At 35.2% G+C, this 9,911-nt stretch overlaps 1 non-coding gene across 1 annotated transcript; it reads right to left on the bottom strand.

Annotated features, from left to right (window-relative positions):
• Positions 1-2,392: 2,392 nt before the first annotated feature.
• On the bottom strand, positions 2,393-2,499 carry LOC141662824 (small nucleolar RNA R71). Its single transcript, XR_012550923.1, has one exon. It is a non-coding gene; the product is annotated as a small nucleolar RNA R71 (small nucleolar RNA).
• Between the last annotated feature and the right edge of the window lie 7,412 nt (positions 2,500-9,911).

The following is a 9,911-nucleotide window of genomic DNA, read 5'->3' as shown; positions in this document are numbered from 1 at the left end:
GTTTGCAAACTTAGGATTCCTGTTTTAAAATATTTAAAAATCATATTTTCTCTTTATTTTAAATACATAAATTCGTTTTTAATTATTTAAAATTCTAAAAATTAATATTTTAATTCCAAAAATAATTTTTAATTCAAAAATAAATCTAAATTAATTATTTAATTAATTTTAGTTGATAATTAATTAGTCAATTAATCAATTAATTTGAATATTAATTGATTAATTTATTTAATTAATTAATAATTAATTTTAATTGATTATTTAATTAGATTTAATTATTTATTTTGATTTAAAAATTCTGAAAAATAGTTTCGAGCTTTAAAATATTATTTTAAATTGTTTTCAAGGCTCGATAATTATTATAAAATGATTTTAAAGCTAGATTCGGGCAATAGAACCCTGTTATTTGTTTTAAAATGATCCAACGGCCTGTTTTAATTCTGAAAAATGTTCAAAAATTCGTATTAAAAATCTGAAAAATCATTTTAACACTGAATCTTCTTCGAAAAGGTATTTTCATCAGATATATTATGTGTCATGTGCTATATGTGATTTGATGGATGTGTTATATGCGTATATGTGCATTGTTTGACTATTTTAATCTTAACTTTCAATCCGTAATTCGGATTTGGGTAAAACGAAGGGTAGATAGAAGCTTATAACGAATAGGATCAAGCGAGAGTGAGAATTAATAGACGCTTGAGATGTTTGAGAAGAAGAAGCTGAAGCATAGGAAAAGGAAGCAAGTAGTCGGTGAATAAGAGTTAGTGATCGAAAGCTAGTGAGGAGATAGCGAGACAAGATAAGGCAAGTATTTCTGAACCTTCTTGTGATATATTGCGAGTAATTGATAGATCTGTTTTATATTGCAAGTGCTTTGAAATACTGAACTCTAAACCTTGATTCCATTTATTGATCTTTGAGTAGTAAACCTTATTCTTTCTAAACCATTGATTGTTGAGTACCTATATACGAACCACATATTTACGATTCCACTCAATAAATACATACAAACTAAATACCGATCACTGAACCGGAATTGTTTAACACTCAAACGTTCATAACTTATACATTGAAAGACTAATCCTTATAACCACGAGACTTTGATTCTTCTATTATCCAATCCTTTTTTGGGCTGATAGCCAATCCTTGTATTTACCATGTTGTTCCCTTGTAATGATTGTAAATCACCTTATGCTTAAAAATCAATGTTGTTTATGATTCTGTTTATTGTTTTACTCTGTTTATTCTGTTATTGTTATTGTTATAGAATTGGATTGTTATTATAAAATATGGACCATATATGTGGTCAGGCCAGATTGGTGGTCATGTTAGGCCAATGTGTACCTTGGATCCAGTAGTCAGAGCAGAGTCGTGTGCCTTGCTCGGGGTTAGTGTGTGACTGATCAGCAACCTAACCTTGGTTAATGAAAATTAAATATCCAATTCTAATCATTGCTTATCCATAAAGTTGATACCTTAAATCATTTCACTTGATCATTGTTTAATCTTAGTATTGTCAATGTGACTTGCTGAGCTAGTTAGCTCATTTGTGCGATTCTGTTTATGTTCTTTTTTTAGTTAAAAAGGAAACTGTTGGTAGTGAGGATCTCCAATCAAGTGTGCGAGCTAGGATTCCAGTTTGAGCGGAATAAGCTAGCTAAAGACCTTTGTGATAGTTTAAGTTTGGAAGTTTGTAAGAATATTTTATAATCAGTTGTAAGTTTGAATAGTTGGGATTTGGATGTTTGTAATATAAGTGCGTGTGTTTGTATCTTGTGTGCATACTTTAACCTGTTGTGATCCGTGGATGAAGGTAAGTAGGGTCACTGCATATTATTATCTTTATTCTTGTTATAAGCAGGTTTATATATATGATGTGTGTGTTGTGGACCCCAAACTTCTGACCCGGGTTTGGAGGGCACCACATTCACTGACTCGGATTATTTTCTTACAAGGTTTACTTTAGTCGTGTGTTTCAGATACTCTAGTTTTTATTGCAATGTGAGAACCAGCAGCAGATACAAAAGCTTTAATGGATTATTCTCAACCAAAGATTAATGACATTCAGTCTAGCTTTGTCAGACTAGCCATTGTGGTCAATACCTTTGAAATCAAGTCTAGCACGATTCAGATGGTGTAGAATTCAGTCCAATTTAGGGGTTCTCCAACGGAAGATCCAAATATGCATATCAGGGATTTCATAGAGATCTGTGACACATTCAGGTTCAATGGTGTGTCTGAGGATACGGTGAAACTGAGACTGTTCCCATTCTCTCTGAGGGACAAGGCTAAAACCTGGTTACACTCTCTACCAGCTGGTTCGATTGCTACTTGGGAAGATCTTGCTCAAAAGTTTCTCGCTAAATTCTTCCCTATGGAAAAAACATCTGCAATCAAGAATGCTCTTACTCAGTTTGCGCAGCAATCAGGAGAATCGCTAAGTAAAGCTTGGGAGCGGTATAAGGTGATGCTTAGGAAGTGTCCTTATCATGGAATGCCTGATTAGATGATCATCAATTGCTTCTATAATGGTTTGGGAGCAAAGTCAAGACCCATGCTCGATGCAGCATAAGGTGGAGCCTTATGGGCTAAGAAATGTAATGAAGCTTATGAGCTAATGAAACTGATGGCTGCTTTTGAATATCAGTATCCAACCCATAGATTGCCATATGGAAGTTAGCAAGAGTTTTTGAAGTTGATACAGCTACGGCTATCACTGTTCAACTAAAGGCGTTGTCTATGAAGATCGATTCTCTGGATAACTATGGTGTTAATCAGATAACCATTGTTTGTTTGTGTCCAAGTTCACATGCGACGGGGCAATGCGTTATATCTAGTGAATTAGCTCAGTTTGTGTGCACCTTTCAGAAATCGCAGCAAATAGTTCCAGACACTTATCATCCTGACAACTGGAATCATCCTAACTTCAGCTGGAGCAACAATCAGAATACGATGCAACAGCCATTCCAGTAGTTTAAAAACAAGCAATTCAATCCCCCTGGTGTTCAGCAAAAATTTGCACCAAGACAACAACTCCAACTTCAACAATAAACTCATATAGGTGCAGGTCAATCTTCGAATGAAAAATCTGAATTGCAGGGGTTGAGACTTATGTACAAAAACTAGGCTCTTATATGCAAAAGTCAGGCTGTTTCTATCAAGATTCTGGAGAACAAAATAGGGCAAATTGTTAACGCCTTATTGAATCGACCAACAGGAACACTTTCTAGTGATACAAAAGCCAATACAGGCAAGAGGGAAGTTAAAAAACAGGTGAAAGCCATCACTTGAGGTCTGGAAAGGTCGCAAGCCCCCAAATTCAGCAAGACGAAGAGTCTGAAAATTCTGTCCAGAATGCAGGTGCATCCGCACCCTTGCCAATTCCATAAAATGAGATTGTAGCTGAAAAAGTTGTGTAGAAGGATGCCGAGGTGGAACCGAAGAAGAAAGCTATTGCAAATAATCCTCCTGAAGGTAATACAGGGGATAAACAAGTCTATCCACCATCGCCATATCTTAAAAGACTTCAGAAGCAAAAGTTAGATAAGAATTTTGCCAAGTTTCTGGAAGTTTTCAAGAAGTTGCACATCAACATACCATTCGCTGAAGCTCTAGAACAAATGCCGGGCTATACGAAGTTCATGAAAGGTATTCTCTCGCGGAAGATGAAGCTTTAGGAGTTGGAAACCGTTGCTCTAACGGAGGAGTGCAGTGTTGTGCTGCAACAGAAGTTGCCTCCGAAGTTTAAAGATCCTAGAAGTTTCACTATTCCTTGCACTATTGGAAACTTTTCATTCGACAAATGCTTGTGTGATTTGGGAGCTAGCATCAATCTGATGGTCTTGTCTATATTCAAGAAGCTTGGTCTACCTGATCCAAAACCGACATATATGTCATTGCAACTAGCTGATCGTTCCATCGCTTATCCGCGATGAATAGTGGTGGATGTCTTGGTTAAGGTGGAAAAACTCATCTTCCCTGCTGATTTTGTAATTCTGGACTTTGAGGAAGATAAGAAGATTCATATAATCTTGGGGAGGCCATTCTTAGCTACTGGCCGAACTCTGATCGATGTGCAGAAGGGAGAGCTTACAATGAGGATTCTAAATCAGGAAGTCACCTTTAAAATAGAGATGGTAGATTCTGTAGTGAATTCGGAATTTGAGCAAGTGTTAAGGTCAGATACTTTAGAGAGAGCCTTGACAAGGGAATCTGATAGTGAAGATGAAGAAGGGGCAGAGCAACTACAGTATTTGAATGCTTATCCATGGAAAAGGGGGATGGATCTGCCATTCGAGTCTCTTGGATTAGCACAGCTGAAAGATTCTAAAAAGCGTTTTCAACCATCTATTGAAGAAGCTCCCACACTTAAGCTCAACCCACTACCAGATCACTTGAGGTCTGCATTCTTAGGTGCACCCCATGATAAGGGGTTGGGATATATTTTTAATGATGTAGAGGGTGGTCGGACGGATCCTCCCATGCCTACAGAGGGTTCTTCTCATGCGCAGCAGGAAGTTGATAGGATTGGTGTTGGTGATGAGCAGTACAGGTGATTGACCAGGTGTATGGCTGCCATGCACGATATTCACAGTCGTTTTGCGGCAGATTTGACACAGGCTTTGGGCACTATTTTTCGGGCCACTGGTGTCGAGGTTGATTGGCATGTATTTGGAGCTGATTCTATTTACCCACTGCCTGATTCTCCACCCGTGGAGGGTGATCTTCCCGACGACTAGGTATGCCTTGTATCCTTATTATTGCCTTCAATGGGGACATTGAAAATTTTAAGTTTGGGGGCGATAATGTAAGGATGAGTAGTTGTGTGTAGTTTCCATATAGATTCATGTTGCATGTATAGTTGTTAATTCATTCATATTTTTACATGATTGTTCATTTAGGTCATATTTGTTTGCATATTTGTTCGTGTTATTATGTGAGTTCATTTAGTTACATATAGCATGATCCCGTAGGATGAGCTATTTATGATTAATTGGTTGATGTTGACTTGAGTGTAGTGATGATTTGAGTGTAGTGATGGCGAAGAGAGGGATGTTTAAGTCCTAATGAATTGATTTGCATGCCAGAAAAAAAATTCACAAGTCTTATAGGTTGCTTTTGAACTAGATCATGATCATACTTGTTTATTTGTTGAGATTTAATCACTTGGTTATATTTAGAATTTTTGGTATTCTCTTAATGGCAAAAAAAACTGAATTTTTAAAACTGGAGAAAAACTTGGAATTCATTGCTAGTTCTGAATAAGGTTAGAAGTCAAATAACTAGTAGCCGGCTCATATTTTTGTAATATCCGGGATATGACGTGTAATTGTTTTTATCAATAAATGATTATTATGTGATTATTATATAAATTTTGGTGAATTATCTGATGATTGGTAATGATATGTGGATGTTTATATGTGGCAAAGTATAAATATGTTAATTTTATTATGTCCATAATATAATATATAGGCAATTAAGGTATTTTTCTAGTATTTTTGGAGTGTTATATAATTTTATATTGATTTATAAATTTATTAATTATTTTTTGAATAATTACAAACTATTTTATAAAACCGAGAATCGTCCAACCTCAACCGTTTTAACATTTTTACAACCTGAAACTCTTCGGAAAGCTCCTTCCTAACCTAATCTGGTAATTCCTGACATTTTTCATGTTTTAACTTTTTCAATACGGATTACGGTTTAGCCCGTACGCGTCCCGACGTACAATTTTTGATACGATAATCATTTCGATATATCAACAGAACCCGTATTCTCGAAAGAAGAGATATTATTACATTATTTTTGTATAAGGTGTTTTATAAGAAGCCCGGTTTGGATAATTATCCAATACGGGTATCAAAACGGATCATTTTTGCAATTACTTAGCAGCTAAGCAACCAATTTATCGATCCAACACGAATCAATATTATATAAATATAAATAGCCCTTTTATTGTTTCATTTTATTCGTATAATTATAATCAGACTGCAAAATCCAGTAAAATACAGAGAAAACCCTAATAAAATATCGTGTTCTTGAAAATCAAACGCACAAACGAGGCGTTATGAAACTCCGATTTGGGCGTGCCATATATCAATTCGAAGCTCTCGAAAAGATCTACAGAATCAACCATCCATTTTGTGTAGAAATCAAGGTATTTTTCTTATTTAATTGTTTTAATTCGAATTATTTAAGGATTAAATGATGAAGTTTTGTTCTTGATGTTTTTGATGTGATTTGATGGCATAATCATAAAAGATAATTTTCTCCTGATTAATTTGGTATATTATATGTCAAAAATGATGTTTGATTCTAGAAAACTGAAATTAGGGTTTTAATTATTTGAATGTTCTTAATTCGATTTGGGACTTTTAAATTGATTGATTCGGGGTATGATTAGTTAGTACTAACTTGTATATCGTGTCATGAGCAATCCAATCAAGCGAACAAATCAGAAAAAGAAGGTCGAAATCGACCCACCGGAAAAGCTCGAAGCTTCGTCGGCGTTATAATGGTGATTTCGTCGGTTTTTTTTATTCTGGGAACGTATGCTGCTGTGGTTTCCATATTCTGACTTCTACTGTGATTTTAAACAAAATCCAGTTAAAACATGAGCCGAAACACGACGATTGGCAGGGGATTGAGGATCGCTGAATATTTCTTTGGTGGTCGTGTACTGGGATTTAGGCGCAGGTCGAACGGGTTCTTCGTGACCCGTTTAGCTGACCCGTTTGGCCCGGTTTTAATCCTATAAAACCCTAATTCCAAATCTAATTTTTGTTTGTGGATTTCTTTTATTTAAAAATTATTTTAAAATTCTATTTTTATTTCTAAAAATTCATTTTAAATTCTAAAAATCAATATTTAATTCTGAAAAATAATTTTTAAATTAAAATTAAATCTGAATTATTATTTAATTAATTTTAGTTAATAATTAATTATTTAATTAGTCAATTAATTTAAATATCAATTGATTAATTAATTTAATTAGTTATTAATTAATTTTAATTTATTATTTAATTAGATTTAATTATTTATTTTGGTTTAAAAAAATTCTGAAAAATAGTTTCGAGTTTTAAAATATTATTTTAAATTATCTTCAAAGCTCGTTAATTATTATTTAATTATTTTAAAGCCAGATTCGGGTGTTCAAACCCTGTTATTTATTTATAAAATGATTCGGAGACCCGTTTTAATTACAAAAAATATTCAAAAATTCGTATTTAAATACCAGGAAAATCATTTTAACCCCGAATCTTCTTTTAATAATTATTTTAATTGAATATCTTACGTGCCACGTGTTATGTGTGATGTGATTGATGTGTATATGACTGTATGTGCATTGTTTGAAGGTTTTTATCATAACTTTCAATTCGTACGTCGGATTTGGGTGAAACGAAGGGTAGATAGAAGCTTGTAATGAATAGAACGAGATGAGAAGTAGTACTGATGAATACATGTGATGTTTAACAGAAGAAGCGAGGCGTAGAAAGGGAAAGCAAGTAGTCAGTGAGTGGGAACCAATTGACAACTGCTAGTAAAGTAAGAGTGAATTGATAAGGCAAGTAACCATGAACTTTCTTGTTATATTTCAAGTAGTTTACAACTCTCTTCATTATGTTGCAATCCTTCAAATAGTTCTTATTCTATATTGCAAGTACTTTGAAGTACATAACCCTACACCCTGATTCTTATTGATCTTGAGCCATAAGTCTTATTCTTCGTAAACCATTGATTGTTGAATTCTCAGATACGAGTCATACATATACGATACTACTCCATAAATACATATCTACCACATACTGATTTATGATATTGAATTTCTTGACATACCAACCCTTATGCCTTGTTTAATAGAAGACCAATCCTTGTAACCCTTGAACCATTAGTCTTCTACTTTCTGATTCTTTCTTTGATTGAAAGCCAATATTTATGATTCCATTGTTATACCATCTTGGAATTATAAATCACCCTATGCTTTGAGATAAATGTTGTTTATGATTCAGCTTATTGATTTATATTATTTATCATATTGTTATTTTGGAATTGGATTATTTTTAAATATGGACCAGATTCATGGTCAGACCAGATTCGTGGTCATATTAGGCCAATATGTGCCTTGGATCCAGTATTGATATGGGCCTAAAATTAGCCTAGAAATATAATAAATGTTGAATTAATTAGACCAGATGCGTTCCAATAACGAAGCCCATTTAATGAGGCCCAAAGCCCTGATTATTTATTAATTTCGTAATTAAAAAATAGGGAGGATTACCAGCTCATTAAATAAGTCCTAACGATGATGTAATTCCATAAAAGATAGCCTCAAGGGCACCTACACCAACTAGGAATCTGATTCCTCTATTCTAGGACTTCAAAGTCTATCCAAAGTCTGAGAACTTGATCAACAAGTCTCATATCCCTAGTCCAATTCAAGACTCTCAACATCTATATAAAGGGATCTACCCCTCAATCAGGACTACATTTTTTGGCTTGATTCTCTAATTCACAGAGATACGTAGACATCTCGTAAAGGTAGAATTAAGCTACGAAACACGAGAGCAGCCATTAAAGGCCTTGAGCTCCCGAACCTTAGTAATAAATACAACAATTAATATACCTTATTTTTAATCCATAACATTTGGCGCCGTCTGTGGGAAAGCACAACAACAACCATGGCGAGAACACGAAGAACAATCAGTGCCATTGAAGGAGGAACACCTGCGGGGACAACCCAAACGATTGCGTCAACCGTGGAGGTACCTCCGCATTCAACCTATGTCGCCACCCAAGGTGGAGCCCAGGTAGGGGCAACTGAACCTCAGCCACAAGGGACGATTCCCTCGGCTACTCAAGGGATAAATTCTCAACTTTAACAGCTACATACACCTGTGAATTCTTGACCCGTTGGGTATGAGTACTCAACTATTGTGACTACTAACCCCCCTTATGAGATGCCCCTTTACCCCGAGGTTGGAGGGAGTGGACTGATAAGTGGAATTTTATACCACTTAGAACGTCTTAAAATGGCTTAAATTGGTGTCTTGAAATCAAGTATTTTGTGTATTTGATGCGTTTTTCTAGTGTTTATGCATTTCAGGGTATTAGTTGCATTTCGGGGGAGGAATCATCAAGAATAAGCCTTGGCATGTGTTCACCATTGTGAGAGGAAAGAAACGGGCAGATTACGGCGAAGAAACGGAGCAAAATCAGATTTTTTCCAGTAGAGGTCTGAGCGCCCGCTCAGCATTTCTGAGCGGCCGCGAAGCAAGCTGAGCGCCCGCTCAGCTATGCTGAGCGACCGCGCAGGGTCGGGAAAAAAGATATATTATATCAGGACTTCTACTTCTGTTTGGTTTCTACTTCTATGTAATCTGAGTTTTATGGGACTATTATATAAGTAGATTTGAGACATTTTCACAAGTGTGGATTGAAGAAGATCGTGTTTTTACGCAAGGAGCAAAGGAGATAAGGAAGAAGACCGATTTAGCACACCGCAACGAAGAGGAAACATATTTTCTTGTGATTCTTGTTTCGTTGTAACGTTGGATGCTAGTTTTCTTACTTTGAACTTATTTACTCTTGTGACGTACTCTGTTTTAATAAAATTAGTTTAGTTATTATTTTCTTGTGTTTGTTTATCATGATTTCATATGAACCCATGATGACGATAAGTGCTATTATGGGCTAATCGTGATCATGGGGTTGCAACGGATTTACTATGGAATTCTTTAGTTAATTGTTTAATACCTTAGTGTGTGATGATTGTATGATATCTAGTATTGGTTGTGCGTATTCGTCTTATGTGCGTCGCGAACATATAAGATAGGGTGTTAATCTCTTATTAAGCGACGGTGAATCTCGAGATTTAGAACTTGCCATGCTAGCATAGGTTCATGTAC

Source organism: Apium graveolens, chromosome 5, assembly GCF_009905375.1.
Source record: "Apium graveolens cultivar Ventura chromosome 5, ASM990537v1, whole genome shotgun sequence".
Taxonomy (NCBI): Eukaryota; Viridiplantae; Streptophyta; class Magnoliopsida; order Apiales; family Apiaceae; genus Apium; species Apium graveolens.
Note: the sequence above shows the minus strand (reverse complement) of the source record. Positions and strands in the feature narration are given on the sequence as shown.